Consider the following 17,618-nt stretch of genomic DNA (forward strand, 5'->3'; position numbering starts at 1 on the left):
CGACAGCAGGGTGGAGCCGGAAAGTGGTGCGACAGTGAAACCTATCCGAAGGCCGCCTGGTACACACCAATTTTGCTCCCGGGTGTTCATTCAGAAACGAGCAAATAAATCCTAATAACAGGTTACCTATGAGGTGGATTTAAGGGCGAGCGAAAGAGGAAGAAATTGTGCATGCTGAAATTATGCTGAACCCGATTTTTTTTTTTTTAAAGAAAGGAGTTCTAGAAATGCACGGTTAAAATGAAACCGTCCTGTGCCCACAACCGGCTTTTCGAAGAATGACCCATAAACCGACCCTGCTTAACTAAATGAAAACCATCTCATCGTATTTCCTGGCCAAACGTCTGGCATCTGTGAACAATTTCTTTATTGCGTGCAAACAATCGTCCCTGAAGGTTAATAATTTGTGAGGCCAGCTGCTCTGTTACAACATATCCCGTGAAAGTATTTTCTGCAAGATATTGAACTCGGTAGTTTGCAAGGTTGTTAAAGTTTCTGCAAGTTGCTGTGTATACCATGCATTACACGTGGCTCTCGGCACTGCATACAAACATGTGAGCGTTTAAAAAGTGCGAGATCAGAGAGACTGCGCGTTACATTACGGAATTTCAGTATCATTGTGTTAATTTGTTACTTGCCACTAATAACACTTAACAGGTAGACAAAAGACTGTCGGCCTTGCACTACGACCCCAGTCCGGCGTCTGGTGGCATAATTAAGAACACAAAAAAAGCGGATGTTTGCGGTATAAACCAGCTGCGTGTCTTGGTTCCTTGAAACATTTGTTAATGGCTGACGCTATCCGAGGCTCAGACAGTGTTGCACTGTTTATCCGTTAACAGCATATGAAGCCTTCCCGCCCAGCCAACGCCACCTAGATGAGGAAGAAAGTCTAGGGGATGTTAGCCCAACAGGACTTCCAAACGTTTTCTCTCTACGAAGACGTTTTTCACTCCGTTACCTACACTTTCCTACTTGCGTACACCCTTTGAACCCCATCCACCGACACGCACTGACCTTCGCGCGCGCTTGCCTACGACGCATGCAATGCTGAGGGCCATAAAAGAGCAAAATGACAGAACGCCGGACAGGAGCATAAAATAAAGAAGCGTAGTGTCAGTGGCTGTGAGCGAGTGCAGTCAGGTGAAAAATGGCTACATGGCGTTGCTGGTTCAACCCGAGAGAGAGAGAGAGTCCGAGGAAAGAAGAATTAGCTTCTCGCACGCGGGGCGCAAGAGTTTCTTGTTTCGACCTCGTCGACATCGCGCGACCCCCCCTGAAGGGTTAAACGGGTCAGGGCTCGCAGTGGTAGGCAGCGTCGAGCTTCTGACAGAAAGCTGCTTCCGAAAAGGGGGATTCCCTTCTCCCAGGAAGAGATTGCAGTGCTCTTTGTGGACAGCTTTCTCACAGGGCAGGAAAGACGAAACGAAGTGATATTCGTCTTACTGACACGCGATTCCCAACGCCCCCCCCCCCCCCCCCCCCCCCCCCCGAAGAAAAAAAAAGGCGTGGTACTTTAGCAAAACGTTCCCGTGGGACAGTTGGCTCATGTCCAGGGAAGTTAAAAACGCGCGAACATTACGAGGACAGGCGAGGAAAGAAACGCATACGACATCACGGGTGCAATTTCCAAACAGTTGGCAGCATCACCTGTGGTGACGTATTCGTTTCTTTACGTAAATTTCTTGTTCTATTAGCGAAGGCATAGCTTCCCTGATGATGCGTGCGCACAAAAAAAAATTATGTTCATTCTCGAAGCGTTTGAAACCTGGCAGGCCTCTTACGAATAACGCCTATGACTTTTATGGACTCTTAATTCAGTTTGTTGTCATCTTAAAGGCTGCCTCTTACCGTTCATAATTTCTAGATGTCTACAAGAGACGAGTATTAGCGAATTACTTTACTTCTATTCACGGTCTGCCGACCGTCTATAAAACACCGGTCGCTAGAAAAATACGTCTTTTGGTCCCTTCGACATCTCTGGAATATCCACACAAGGCAGACCCAGGAGAATGAGCTCTATTACGGCAATTCTCACTCCATGACGTTCAAAGACGCAAGCTAACAGAGTATTTCCATTCAAGGTCTATGGGTTGTCTCCAGACGCAGTTCGACAGGGAAATCACCTCATTCGTCCTTTCGTAATCCACAAAATTGTACACCCATATTCCACAAGAGAGCAGGCAGCAGGAGGTTGATTGCGTGCGTGTTTCCAAAGCTCAGAATATAGCGAAAGAAGCAGACTTTCAGAACTAGCTTAGCAAAAACTTGGAAGCTTCTGCGATTGCCGTTCATTGCGGGAGCAAATGATTGCCCTGTGGATTGGAAGAATAATCCCAACATTTAGCTTTGGCCTCCAACGTTTTGTGGTCAGCAACTGTAATTCAGGCGTCCTCGTCAAATTCACAGATGAAACGCCGAGTAAAACTCTTCGCTGGGCTAATTCCCGCATATTTCTACGTAACAAGATTGCGTAACACAAAACGGTCACGTGCAAAGGAGAACACCTTGACCCGTGTTCGTCCAATCTCCACGTCTCGTGTAATGAAAACTTATTACCGAGAAGGAATTAAATGCCATTTATTTACTTGAACAAAAGCTTATTATTTCAACAGAAAAAAAAAGCGCCAATAAGGGTAAAGGACGAAGCATCGAAGGAATAAAATGAAATGAGAATATAGATGGAATACCTGAAAACCAACTTCTGTACTCAACGCCCATAGACTAAAAGAACCGCTATTTGAACTCTGCTGCAATCTTCCTTGTTGCTTACAGCCCAGACGTAGGAGATGGCCCCGGCTTACGAAAGTAAGACTACGTACAGCTGCGCGCATAGAACTGAGTTCAAATTGTGCTCTACCCTGACAGCCCTCAATGCCTTGGGAGGAATGACATTCAGGAAGAACTTTTGACTCGAAAGAACTCCTGTACACCGAAGAGGTCCCAGCTAGACGACCCCTCAGATGGGTCTTTAGGTTTCCTTTGCGTTCGTCTGTCAGAGGTTTTTATGTGTAACTTGCATTCTTTTGAGTGGAATGAATGAGGCTTTTTTGTTTCATTTATAACGGTCCGAGATGTGCGCCCAGTAGTAGCTTAACAGTTTTGGCTGTTCCCGAGAAAGTGTCAAGGGATGCATTCTGATAGGTATTTTCCGTCCACACGATGATGTTCCAGCGCGCACGCGCTCGGTATAGGACCTATAGGGAATTTGGACGACGAAGTCATGTTTTCTTTCTTAAATTTTGACGAATGACCGGCACAGTCGTCTTGCGTTCCTTTTCCCTGGCCGTTCTCGATACGGCAGTCAGGGAAAAGTGAGCATTTTCTAGAACGAAAACATTAAAAAGGGGTCCGCCTTACAAGGGAGGCAACGCATTTCAAGCGGCAAATCCAGAGGGAGGAGATCTTCGGCTGGAGCAAAAAATGGCCTGGGGATAAAATAGAAGCCAGGAGAACGACTTCATCGTTCAAAAAGTGCTCCCCGCGACCCAAGCTGGACAGGCCGTAGAACTCTATAATTTTTTTTTTTTCACATCGATGCCATATTTCGCAACAGACAGAAGCGATATTTTTTTTTTACGCGTTGGCCTTATTTATAGTTTAAATAAATTGGGATGAAACGGGCGCTTCCATCATAACGGTCTCCGTATGTTTCTGAGGGCTGTGCATCGTAGGACTCTGTGAAACACACTGCGCTGTTAAGCTTCGTAACATAGTTATCAACATGATGATATGAGTAGAGCTCGCTGAAGATATAATGGAACATATTCCCCAGAACACTCAATTATTCTCCTTTGTACCAGACGTGGTGTCGTTATTTCGGAGAGTTTCCGAAATTAGCCCCTCTACCTGACTCTATGCCGTGTCCGATGACGGCTTTCTGATGGTGTCCACTCAGACATCCTAATATATCACCTTTCCTCAGTTCTGCGTATTTCGTATAAAACGCGCAGCATACTCCAGCCTACAGAGAGTTAATAACAGGTTGTAGTTTTCACGCGCTGAACATTCCTTAACATTTGGTAAACACGGAATACTGTTTTTTTTTCATGTTTAAGCATAAACAACACCAATGTTAATTACGAGGAATTTATTTGATTTAGTTGGGCTCTGCATATATCTACGCCGAGTAATCATTGCACATCGACGCCATATCCCACACAAATTCCCTTAAACGATTCCTCGTCAGTCTGGCAAACTTTTATTAATAACGACACACAAATTTGCCTAAGAATATTAATAGAAGGAGTGCATTTGGTTGTAGTTCCCACGAAGTGCAGATCAGCTGCATTAAAAAACAAAACCAAGCAAGCACAATAAGCGGGCAAGGCAGCATCGCTCTGCAAACGAAACAACGAACCGTGCCCCCGAAACGACTTCGCCGGCTATATAGTATATTTACGATTGCCGCGGGCGATGAAAGGAGGAAAGAAGTGAGAGGGGGGGAGGGCAGGGGCTGATGCGGCAGTAAAGGGTCGCGAATTGAATCGGTCGCGGCCGGATTGCAGCAGCGGTCGCAGATGTAATCGGCACAACCACTTTGCACACCCGGACACGGAGGGGAGAAGGATGAACTTGGCAGAGGGAAAGGGTGCCGTTCGCATGAACGCGACTGCAGACGACGCTCGGACGCACACGCGGGGCATTTGCTAGCCTTGTTTTCTTCGCTTCCGTTTGGTTGCGGCCGAGGAAATGGAGGCGGCGACCAGCAGCCGTTGCGAGCGAGCATGAAAAGGAAATGAGCGAGGAAGGATTCTAGCGAGGAAGGATTTTCTCCGTCCGCGCGGAAAGCCGACTTCGCGAAGTTCACCGACTTTTGCTCTGCTCGCGTTTGTTTTTAAACCACCAAGCCTCGAACTCCGGAAACTGGATAAAGATAAAACGCCGCATTTCCTTGTATTATACGCTCTGTGAGAATAGTTTATAGTAGCGGTATTTCCTTGTATTATACGCTCTGTGAGAATGGTTTATAGTAGCGGTAAAGATTTAGTAGCGCGTGCGGACGTATTGGAGATGTTATTTGCATCACGCGCGCTCATCGGATATCCCGTGTTTTCTACCCTAATGCGGTTTCCTCGAGCGATCTCGCACTATAACGTATCAGCACTCTTTTTTCCTTAGAACAGCCAACGACTGGAATGGCCTTCCATCCGAAATGAAGACCATCGTCAATCCTGTTCACTTCAAATCTGCCGTCTAAGATCATCCATATATCCGAAATACTATTTCGTCAGCCCACCCCATGTAATATCCATTGTGAGCCTTGGAGGAATAACAAATAAATCAATAAACCAAGGTATGTGTAGCGGCGCATATCCTTGGGCAAGGCACGAATATCGAAGCAATCCGGATTGACTGACTGTACACCAGTACAGAAACTGAGCATGAGCTAAGTAGAGAAATGCTATGGCGGCGTCTTCGAGTAGTTTTAAAGATATTACACTAACATCACTAAGACTTAAGCTAATTCATTACACTTTATTCCCGTTGGATAATTCCAACACGGACGAGAGTGAACATTTGTTCCAACTGCGCTGACTTCGAATTAGGAGAAGCCTTGGCTGTCACCCTCGTTGTGGACTGGGATAAAGGGGCACTTCGAACAAACCGGGTGTTCGATTTAAGCGAGGTGGTGTAGACGAGAGGAACTGAGGATTGGGCGAGTTGGTGGTGATCCATCGTATTGAAAACCAGCGCTTACGAACACAGACAGAAGACGAGACAGTTTGTATCGTCTCGTCTTTTGTCTGTGTTCCTAAGCGCTGGTTTTCAATACGATGAGTTTACGAGAGTAACGAGTTTAGAAGGCATTTGTGAGGGAGAACGTATAGTGATAGATCGCGGCACCTATGATGAGGTGCCGCGAATTATTGGTGCGCGGCCACTTCCGCGTTTAAGCAGGCTCCTCCGGAACGCAATCCGGAAGTCAGTGATAACATGTCGCATGTCCCTGCTAGCTAACAGAGCGACACGGTACCTGAACTAGTGCTGTGCGTATCCGTCTAGCGCAGAGGTGAGTTTACAGCGGTAAAGTGATAATAATAGTACACGTATTAATCGATCCCGGTGTGTTGAAACACCTACTATCTACACACGACACGTAAATCTATATATGTCGTAACATTATGCATTGTGTGCATTATGTCCAATAAATTACATTGTGTGAAGCGACTTTCTTCTGTCAGGAACGACTTAACGGAGCGCGATTTCTACCTTCTGAAGTGGTGGTAATCTTTTCTGGCTTATACATATTTGTTTATTAATATTTGATATTTATTAAGGAAATAAATAATAATTTCCTTCATATTTATTTTATGCATCTTACGGTAGCGCATGATGGAGGGATCGTTTAGCATGTCGATGATTTTCTCAATAAATGACCCCAATTTATTCTTCGGCCTTTTTAGTGCGCATTCATTATGTTAAGATTATCGACTCCGAAAACAGACACCAACATCCCTTCAGACAATATTTAGGCATAAAAACAACAATAAAGAGGCTTACAGATATTGATTTCAGGTATACGAAGGATCAAAAGCTTGAAGGATAAAAAAAAAACAAGGATTTGATGGAAATACCTGCATCCTGCAACTAGTTTACAAGCATGCGCAAAAGTTGTTCATGGAACGAAGCAATTACTTCCAGCAAAAAGAAACAAAATGCCGCATTTTATGGTGCGCTAAAATACACGTAGATTTCGTAGCTTTCCGTTGTGCGTAAATTCGTCGCGGCTCCATGGGAAGCATCGTGCCACTCCATGGCATTCGAACAAGTGTTTGCGTGACGTTGCGTGAAATAGTGACCAGCTGGCGCCGATCTGTCACAGCTGTTGGCTCCGGAAACGAGAAACGGGGTCTGCCCGCAATTTATTTGTCTGCCATGGTCGGTCAGCCCGCTGTTAGCCATCCGCCCTTAACGACGTGCCAAAAAATGAGTGAAAATATGGCAGATTTTCTTCTTTTCAGCCTACTTGTTAAGCTTTCGTGTCACGCGTGTCTGGCGTTGGAGGACCAAAAACATCTGTACATCGCTACGCGCCGTTGCTTTGTGAAGTGTGTAGCAGCATCCACAACGGAACTTCGGGACACGCTATTGAAACGGCACCTACAAGCTGCGTTCAAATGCGCCCGGAATGAGAGGTGATTATTGAAAAACAACACAGTTCTTCGAAAAAAAAAAAAGGCATGCGGTAACATTTACAACAATTAATTGTTGCCGCTGACTGTATTCATCAAAAAGTACTCCTACAAAAATTAAGCGACATCAGAACTCATTTACGTCGACTTTATCTTTCGGTTGGTCATAAGTTATATCTTCAAAAAAGAAAAAGGAGAGAATTGCCATGATGTTCGCGATTTGATAAATAGTAAGCGGAGACCAAAGCTGTTGGTATAAAACAGAAAAATTGGAGTAGGCGCTTCCAAGGTACAGAATACGGCACGCGTCGTATTTACCGCAAATCGAGGTAACATAATACAACAGAGTTATTGTCGCACGCCGTCAAACCTCAGCGAACTCGCTGAGGGCGAAAGCGACCATTCAACGGTTGAGAGGCAAATGTGAGAAAGTTTCCGAACTTACCCTGAGCACCACGAAATCCATGTTCGAAAGCGTAATCGTTCCACTTGTTCCACTAGATCCTGGTAGAATGCACTCCGCGTGCTGATAAATTGAAATCCAGGGCGTCCTTAGACTTCGCTAGCTTGGCCACTAGTTCACACTTAGGTGCAAGTTGGTGTGCGCTGGAATCTTCGAAGAAACTACAAATCCTCGTTTCTTATCCAAGCACCTACACCAAGGTACACTGCACCTCCCGACGATGTAGACAAGAAAGCGTACTATGTCAGGTAAGCACTGCGTTTGTGCGCAGAACAGAAATACAGTTGGAAGCGCGAACTCCACAGGCGTTTATAAGTCGTCGCAATAAGCCGAAGCAACGAGTTGCCTGCCTCTCGCGGGACCGAAGAAACCTTTCCCAGTTTCTCCGGTCGTTACAGAGCCGGTCAACCGAAACTTGTCGGAAGCGCGCGCACCTCTGCGCTGTCACGTGACACTGTCGTACCGCAACAACATGACGGTGAGGCAGATCCGAGCTCAGTGGTCGCCGAGTGCGGTAGAGTGAAGATAAATATCCCTCGGAAAAGTGTTGAAGAGATGCACAAATCCAAGCACTCCGAGCGAGTGCCGCCGACGGTCAATCGGCGGTTCTTCCGGTCCTCCTAAATCAACACGCGCGCGCTCAGGCAAAGCGCAAATGCCAATCCAGCGTGCCGCCGGACCACAACACACGCGCGCCGAGCGAAGCGCTGCGTTTCCAGCCTCTGACGGTTCTACGAACGACGGCTCTCTTCCGCTGCTCGCTTTCCCCCACTTGCTCTCCTCCCTCCCCGCGCGGCGGCTTTCCTCCTCGCCATTAGTTTCCCGCTGAGATATGCAGGATCTCAATGTCGCCCTTTCTCTTTTACGTTAACCGTTCTCTCACTCCTTGGCAAGGAAGGAAGGGGCCTCCTTCCTCTGTGTTGGAGGGCGAGAGTGCGAACAGCGCGCGAGCAACGGGAAACAAGGTCACGTGACCAGTTCCTCCATCCTCTCTCGCCGATCACCTCCTTTCCCTCGCGTTCTCTCAGTGCGCTCGCAGAGTGCTCCCATCTCCCTTGGCTTTGGAGAAGCGGCGGCCCTGAGATGGGGCGATGGTGCCGGAGCAACGCCTCTTGCGGCTGCTCTTGAACTTGCGCGGAAACCAGCGTGACAGTTTTAGGGGCGAAATTCCGGGGAGGTCGTCTATTTGATGGCAAGCGAGTGAGCCGTGAAGTGAGCGGGTGTGTGTGCTTGTCTCCAAAGCAGTAAGGGCGCGAAACGCGTTCAGGGCGCAATACGTTGTGTGTGCGGATTGTCGCTTTTGTGTGCGTGTGTGTGTGTGTGTGTGGGTTGGAGAGCTGACTGTAACTGCATTGAAAAAAGCAGTAATAAATTTCAGAATTACCTGCATAGGATCCGTATTTTTATAAGGATTGTTTGCAGGGTCAATTTGTTTCATCTAGCTACTACTGGTCTGCTGCGCATTTGATATGAGGCCTAGCAAACGACAGTCCATGCGGTTTATAATCCGAGGGGGGGGGGGGGGGGGGGGGGTAAACTGATCGGTTGTCGATCTAATACAACCGGCTACGCACCAAGAGCTATTGCCAGCTAATAGTTTTCAACTTGTATCCTCTATGCATTCTGTCTATTAGCTTGTGCAGATGGTAGTTAGTCACTTAACTGTTCACACAGTCGGGAAAACAAAGAAATAACCATAAGGTAACGTCTCTAACCAAAACTTAGTGTCGAGCATACTATGAGGCAATTATTCAGGTGACCAGAGCGTAGTGAATCGCGTCTGAGCGTATAAAAGTTCTCGAGCAACGGGACAAGAAGAACGCTTACTCAATCTGGCTTTGCTTGACTCTCAGTATAGAAGGCGCAGTGTAACTTATATACATGTTGACTTGAGGTGATGAATTTGGGGAATCATATATGAGAGAGCACTTATTGCTTGAGACATAGTTTAGCAAAACTTGTAGATGCGCTTGATGGCGCACAACCTTTTTGGAAAGAAATAGTATCGCAGGAAGGTACACTTATGAAAAGGCCGAGAAATACAAGAGCACGCGCTAGTCCTTGTCTTTCAGGCATACCGCCTGCCCTTGTATAACTTATAAATCATGATTGAGTTTATGGAACTGTAAAGACCTAATATTGCAGAAAAGGAACAACTTCAGAACAATGAAAACAGATAAAAATTACTGATATCCAAGAGTCAGGCAAGAACTGATCGAACAGTGATTGACATTCGTCGCAGCGGGCAAGAAAAGTAGAGAGGAAAAATGATTACCTGCCCGCACCACCTTTGGCCCAACGGGCTACACTATTTGACGTCCAGTAGTTTTGGGCTGCCCTAAAGCCGCGGTGGTCGAATTTCGATTGAGGAGAAATTCTAGAGGCCCGTGTACTGTGCGATGTCAGTGCACGTTAAAGAACCCCAGGTGGTCGAAATTTCCGGAGCCCTCCACTACGGCGTCCCTCATAGCCTGAGTCGCTTTGGGACGTTAAACCCCAATAAACCGAACCAAAATGACTGGAAAATATTAACCGCCAGCCTCCCCCCGTACGAAGAGTTTGAAATGAAGAAATACAATCAAATAAACTCTCACAGTTAATCGAGTGAACACAATAGAAAACAAACCAATACCCTAAACACAATGCTTAATTGCCAGTGACGGCCATAACACTGCACAGTCTGTAGAACATTAACGCCAACGCTGTTAGCCGTTGGCTCCGTCATCACTGACTGATCGCTACGCCTCATCTCATATCTCATCTCCGTAGGACTTACCCTAGCGGCCATATACGTACTTTGCGATATCCAACGCAAGTGCCACAATTCCAATGCAGCCGGCCTTAGCGGTACCACATCTAAGGAGTCACACATGCGTATCCGAGCCTGTAATATGCCCATACTTCAGCGCCGTAATCCCCGCCCCTTCGCCATCTTCTAGCGATCCCGCGGCCTTTTCCAACACACACAGGCTATGCACAACCCCGATCTCTCGGTGGCATTCTCTCCCACGCGGTGCTCCCGCCCGCGTCTGAGCCCCAGTATTGTGCTCGGCGGGTGGTGGCGGTATTAAGGGGCCCCTTTATTCGTCGCGTCCTCCGCTGACTCTATTCGGCCCCGGCTGCATACCGTTTCCCTCTAGTCTTTTATATTTCCTTCCCTCTAATATATTTCGCCGACCCTCGCTGCTCAGCTGCGCGATCTCTTAAAGCTTGAACCTTTTCTTTTCGTTCCTCTCTTAATACGGGACGCCTGCCATAGAAAAAAGAAAGACGAGCGCTTGTGACGTCATGTGAAGCTAACCAGACTAGGCTAAGCCTTCACAAGATGGCAAGGCCGCTGGTTTCAGTTAAGGAAAGAGACAAGAAGTACTAATGGAATTCACTGGGTTGAGTTTTATATTTCTTTAGTCATTGTTTAGTTTTTATTGCAGTCATTCTCTTGTTGACATTTCATGCAATATTTCTATGCTATTAAGAACTGCCTTCATAGTAGATTTGTTTCATACATGCCTGTATTTATATTCCTAACAACTGTACCAAGTCGCTTACCTTCTGTGAACTTCCATTTGTGTTCCTTTTCTTTCTTTTTTTTCTTTTTTCTCTTTTTTTTTCTGAGAGCTGTAACTTAGAACAATTTTCTCTTGCTGTATGCCATGCTGCCATGTAGAAAAGGGCCGTGGGCCTAGTCAAGCCCATAAAGAGGCTTTTTGTCCACGACCCTCAGCATTTTTGCGGTGCTGAAATAAAGATTTGATTTGATTTGATTTGAGTTAATGGCTTCTGCAAAGGAAGGTTTGCCTGGCAGGAAAGGTAACAAGCCTTTGGAAATTAAATCCAGTTAGTTCATTTAATGCATTTACAAAGTAAAAATACCTACAAATAATAAGTCACAGCCACTAACTACTGCAAGAAAAGAATCTTCCATGACGGCATGCACACCTTCAAAAAAAAAAAAACAGTGTACATGATGAATTTCTGCTTTTCTCGAACAATAAACTACAGCTGAGACTAAGCTGTAATGCGAGTCACCGGTATCATATGAGTAGCCCCGTTTGTTTGCATGCATGGGCTATCTTCTTTCAGTTTTGGTACAGGCGGTATATTTGGATAAAAGGTAAGAACATCATTTAAGCTTCGCTTCCATCACTATGGGGATCGTGTCCCTGTGCGGGGCATGACCCGAGAACCACTGGCTGTTCGGCGCATTCGCTCTGCCGAGTGGCCTAAACAAGCCGTCTAGGAGTCGGAAGATTGACGTGAATTGAATCGACATGACGAAGCGTATTTATAGGAAACCCTCTTGAGTAGGTTTGCAGTCTGGCTGTAGTCTATTCGACCAAAGGGCTAAAACAGCAGGATTCGTAAAAATTTGCAAACTGCGGCTTCGATCACGCCCTTCGGGGCTTGTTTTACTACCTAGGCATCTCTTGGACCGGATTAAAGAGCTTGAACGAGTGAGAACGAGAAAACGCGCTTGGGCCCATACGCAAGTGTCGAAAAGAAAAAAAAAGCCAAAAAAAGGTGCACTCGCCTGTCACAGGGGTACACCACTCCTTAAAAAAAAAAAAAAGGAGCGAAGAAAAGTCAACTGCAGAAAAAAGTAATAAGCCACACCCGCCCACCCCTCTTTCTTCGTTTTTTTTTTGTAGTTTTCCTCTGCCAAGAAGAAGAGGTCTTGGGAAGGCGTTGACGCATGCGTATTCAGAGTGTCAATATTGGCTCGGTGTCGGGGCCCGCGGGAATGGAGGCGGACCACCCGGTGAGGCTTTTACTCAAAAGTGGGCCGCTGCCTTAGAGGGCAGGAGCCCAAGAATATATAGCAAGAAGGATTAATACAAACGTGAGAGTTTTAATATCAGCAGGGGATAGAAAAAATGACAGATAATAACACAGCGGTATCGAGGAGGCTGGACTCCACATTCTATGATCATTGTTTGATTTTAAAGCACGCTGAGCGAGCTCTGTTTCTATGTGTCTAAGTATCAAGTGTGGTGCCAAATCTTGCGTTTCAAAGAAAACAGGCAGGCAGGCACGCAAGCAGACCGACAAAAACGGACGGACGGACAGACAGACAGACAGACAGACAGACAGACAGACAGACAGACAGACAGACAGACAGACAGACAGACAGACAGACAGACAGACAGACAGACAGACGGACGGACGGACGGACGGACAGACACGGACGGACAGACACGGACGGACAGACACGGACGGACAGACACGGACAGACAGACACGGACAGACAGACACGGACAGACAGACACGGACAGACAGACACGGACACGGACAGACACGGACAGACAGACAGATTGATAGAGAGAGTGATAGTTTGTTAGACTGATAGAGGTTGCTAGAGAAAGAGTTAAGAACGCCGCGGAATTAAAATCTTCGTGCATTAAGAGCACAAAACTCTTTAAATAATACGCAATTTGCCAACGATAGCATTTTAATATAGATCTGCTCACTGCCACAAGTAAGCTGCATATCGCCATCTTCTGTAAGGAATGGCGCGGCAGATAATGACGTTGACAAGACAGGAAACACGCACACAGCGCTTGTGTGTGCGTTTTCTTTCTTTCGTCAACATCATTATCTGCCGCGCCATTCCACCCAGAGCATGTCGCATCAACTTGACAAAACCTTTACGCTGCTCAATACCATTTTCTCTCGCCGCAGCTTTTTACGCATAAAATCAATGCTACGAAGAAACAGACTTTAAAGAGTCGCGCACAGCTTCGAATATATGCCATATTTCAACAATAATACGGCGCTACATGTTGGAGCCCACAAGTGGCACGTTGTCTTTTTCCTTTTTACTGTTCCTATAGTTTAATATACTATAATATTCTTATAGGTGTGTGTCAGATGGTATAGAGTGCATGACCTCCGCAAGCGCCTTGGTCAGGCATGCCACCTGCACAGCGGTGGACGGGAACGTGAACATTCACTGACAGCATAACAGCAGACTCCGACAATAGGAGAGAGGAAGGCCAGCTGAGGAAAGAGAAAAAAAAAAGCGGAGGTTATTAACAAGTTGTGTAAAAAAATAAATGTACCAACATACTTGAGTCCAAAATTATACCTGTATAAATGCCGTGTCAAAGGTCAAGCATAGGTGGCAGTTCACCGTCTAAAGGACGTGAAAAACTTACTTGAAAGATTTGTGGGAACCAGCCGTGCCTCATCTAACGGCGTAGCAAGTAATTGCAGCCGCATGACTTTGAGAGCAAACACCAGAAGTGTAAGGACAGTGCTGGCGTGGCAGCTGCCAGCGGCAGCTTCTTCGCTCAAACGTACAGAAAAAAAAAACCTATAATAAAATAAAAGATCAGAGGAATGGCCCCTTAGTCGTCCCGGTACCGGGAAATAAAATTAATCATGAAATTACTGGTAATTAGCGCGGGGAGCAGTCCATTGTGTTCGTATGGTGCGTGTATACTGTCATTTATAATCGCGTCGTGTTCAGCCCCTTCAGCGTTTCCTTCGTCAGGCTCCTTGCACGCTCCCATCCGGGTTAGCGACGGCCCGGCGCTGATGGGCTTGCGGAGACTCCTTGGGATGATGTTCTCTCGGATATGAACTCCGTTAGTGGACCGCGCAGCACGTAAACAAACACGATCTTGTGAGACAGGGGTCTCGCTTGGTATCCCTGTTTTTTTTTTCTATCCATTCTTTCATTACGTCATCTCTCTTTGATTATGCCTTTGATTGTGCCAGTTGCGAAACTCTCCTTATTACTAGTCTCTAAACCTGGCGCTCTGATTGGGGTTCACCGATGTTCACCCAAGTTCGAGGTTCTCCGACTGTCATGCCACCTTCGGCGTTCAGAACTTCTCAGCACTGTTAAAAACACGGATAAAGCAAATGAATCAGAGTTGCAAAGTGCCACCGCTAGCCCATTTGTAATATTATAGGCGGCGCCACCTTAGTTAACCTCAGGAGACTATCCACCTGATGTCGAGGTAGATTCATCCGGGCTTATTTAGTAAAAACAGCCAAGGCGAGTTGAGATCGCCAGTGACACAATTCGTTTTTTTTTTCGATCCGTGAACTAGCCGATATCTTCCGAGCGGGTTTTTGGCCATATTTACGGTAAGTGGCAGCGTATACATTCCCTGGAGAAGCGTTTGATGTGGAGGGACAGGTGACCGCTTCTGTAGCTTGAAGTTCCTGTTGACATCAAGGAAAATAATTAGCCATTTATGTTCAGAATTAGGCATGACAGTGTGGCCCGGAAGGCGTTCAACAATTAAATTATGAGAACCCTATTCTGAGACGTCAGCGCTCGCAACTGAGCGGCAGCGATGGAGCTAGGAAATTTGTATTTGGGTGTGGTAGAAGGAAGAGACAAATTAACATTTAGGCGGGTTGATGCTTCTGTGGAATTGGTCCTTATAAAGGTAAAATATACAACGTGAACGAAACGTAGTTGCGGGAGATTCATGCAATCGCTTGCCAGCAAGAGAGCCTAAAACAAGCTGCATTATTAGGAAACGTCCTTTCAAAGTCTGAAGACAGCGCTCGGCTAATTTTCTTGCGGCCCGACCAAATTTTGGGTTCGTGGCCACCATCCCTCGCCTCCCCTTGGCGGTGCCACTACCTGTTGGCGCAAAGCGAAGTTTTCGCTTCTCGTTCTAGACGGCGCTATTGGATCCCGCTTCGTGGGCAGAGCTGTTGTTCTGTGCGATGACGTGTTCCTTGTACACGCAACGTAGCAAGGCACAGCATGTGACTAAACAGGTCTCGGCGACCAGCGTGGCCTCCCCACCGGGCAATCGAATAAGACGGGTGAGTGGATAGAGAAAGAACGAGAGGAAGACTGTGCGCTTGGCGCATGCTGTGGCTCATTCTGTCTTTGCCCCCGGCTTCGCGCCACGAACAAAGAAATATGTTTTTCCCCTCCCTCTGGCGGTCACCAAAAGAGGCTCAGCCTGACCGGGTCGAGGGTGGGCGTACCGTAGTTTCCTACCCAAAGGTGGCACCCGTTCACTCTTGCATTCGTAGACATAAGAGCCCATATAACGCCGAACCTATAGGCCAGCTTCGTCAAAAATGGTCGGCTGCGTAAAGTGTGTGAAATGCTTGAAATGTTGTCGTTGCAATTACGGGAGCCAAGCACACCTTAGTCTCTATTACCCAGCTTTTACCTTGGCTTTTTTGACTCCTCAGAGTGATGAGAACTAATCCGACCGACCGACCGACCGACCGACCGACCGACCGATTATTCGTCAAAGCAGAGATCTGTATTTCTTTGAATGCTTCCTCTCTCTCAACTGCCATCAAGGCTTACAAGGCACTCTTTCGCTTTTTGAGAGCGACTGCCTTGATTGACAGACTGTGATTATTTCCCGTTACTTCTCTCTTTCCTCTTTAACTCCCCTCATTCCCTTCCCCTGTGCAGGGTAGCCAACCGGAATCCTTTCTGGTTAACATCCCTGCCTTTCCCTCTCTCTCTCTCTCTCTTTCTAAGATTTCAAGAAGGTTGACCCGTGTAGTATGGGGTATACAATATCAATTCAGGAATTGAAATTTTGTCAGCCCCGCTGCGGTGGCTCAGTGGCTACGGCGCTCGGCTGCTGACCCGAAATATGCGAGTTCGATCCCGGCCGCGGCGGTCGAATTTCGATCTAGGCGAAATTCTAGAGGCCCGTGTACTGTGCGATGTCAGCGCACGTAAAAGAACCCTAGGTGGTCAAAAGTTTCTGGAGTCCTTCACTACTGCGTCCCTCATAGCCCGAGTCGCTTTGGGACGCTAAACCTCATTAACCAAACCAAATTTCGCCATACCACATATACAAGAGCAACCAAACAAAAGAAAGACTCAGTTGGGCAGTATATATATCCGACAAGCATGTGCTCCTGCGCCTGTATATTGCTGGATTATTGTAGAGTTTCAATAGTTCAAGCATTATTACAGCAGCAGAAAGAAAACGACTGCCTTTCTAGCAGCCCCAAAAACTTTTTTAAGTACAGAATTCATGGAGGTAAATGCACCTATAAATACAATCTATAGGATGTGCAGGAGCGTATAAAACGAGAAATTTTCTGAACACCTATAGGAGGCCGCACATGCGTATTAAATAGGAGTGGCCTTAAAAGGCCACGTTTGCTTTAGTGGCTACTTAATTCTTCTTTATATACTTATTCTCTTTGTTAAGGACGAGGAGGACAACTTTATTCAGGGTCAGCACTAAGGCTCAGAGAAGAAGACAGCTTGCTCCGGTAAGGTCTGCTGATCATCTGCTGAGCTCTAGTATAGCCAAGCACTCCAGGCAGGAGGGAGGGGGTATGAGAAATAAGGAGAAGTAATGGCAGTGTTACATAAGAAAAGAATGTGTTCTGTGTCTGTTCTCGTCTGTGGACAGTTCGGACAATGAGATTTGCGTCACACCATTCGAAGTTGCTTCCATGTGAATTTTATCACTGTGATCTCCAGATTTTTTTATGCGAAGCATACTACTTTAGCTACCACTTCAGCCCTTCACCGTGGCTATGCGCCTCCAAATCACGTAATACATGACGTCACGCCACGTGACACGATGACGTCACGACAGTAGAGAAACGGGGGCCCACCTGGCGCCGTCGCTGTGGTTGTGCGCCTCCAAATCACGTGATACATGACGTCACACCACGTGACACGATGACGTCACAACAGTGGAGAAACGGGGGCCCACCTCGCGCCGTCGCTGTGGTTGTGCGCCTCCAAATTACGCGACACGATGATGCTTCGCATTCTCCAGGCTTAACCAAGTTAAGCCTCAGCCATTTTTTTCTAGACACACTTGGGTAACATTGCATCCTATCGAACCTTCACTAGACATCACAGAAATGCTAAGGTTGCTCCAACAAATGCGTCGAGTTTAATAATATTTAACAGCGTTTGGAGGGGCCACTAAACTCAATCTCGCAATATGCTGGTACTCAAGGGAAATGCTAACTGGCAGCAGGTTATCGGGTGCTGAACTATCGAGGCGTCTTATATATCAGTAGAGCCATCTGGCTTGCACCTGTCGCTC

The sequence above is a fragment of the Amblyomma mixtum genome, chromosome 7 (genome assembly GCF_055824585.1).
Source record: "Amblyomma mixtum isolate Tamu chromosome 7, ASM5582458v1, whole genome shotgun sequence".
NCBI classification, from domain to species: Eukaryota; Metazoa; Arthropoda; class Arachnida; order Ixodida; family Ixodidae; genus Amblyomma; species Amblyomma mixtum.